Source organism: Tupaia chinensis, unplaced genomic scaffold (assembly GCF_000334495.1).
Source record: "Tupaia chinensis unplaced genomic scaffold, TupChi_1.0 Scaffold000273_1, whole genome shotgun sequence".
NCBI lineage: Eukaryota > Metazoa > Chordata > Mammalia > Scandentia > Tupaiidae > Tupaia > Tupaia belangeri.
In genome coordinates this window covers 486622-486959 of record NW_006159755.1, presented here as the reverse complement: position 1 = coordinate 486959, position 338 = coordinate 486622, and positions in this window count along the sequence as shown.

Genomic DNA, 338 nt, shown 5'->3' with positions numbered 1-338 from the left:
CCTCCTCGGGCCCGCCCCCGGCCCTGTGCGGCCAATCGCGCGCGGCCCCGCCCCGGGCACGCGGCTCCGTTAGAATCCCGTGGATCCGCAAGACTCCCGGGTTCTCAGGCTGGGGGGATACCCCCTGAAGTGTGCCCAGTCGGAGCACTGGGAGCCGCGGGCCAAGTCCTTTGGGCTACCCTCCATTTAGAAGCCAGTCGGGCATTTTTGCTGGCATGAAAAGAGCTGCCAGGTGCCTGGGATTTTGGTCGGGGTCGCTTCTGCCTTTCCGTGGACCAACCTACAGACAGGAGCTGTCTGGGCCAGAGAACCGGCTGGGAAGTGGAAACGGAATGATT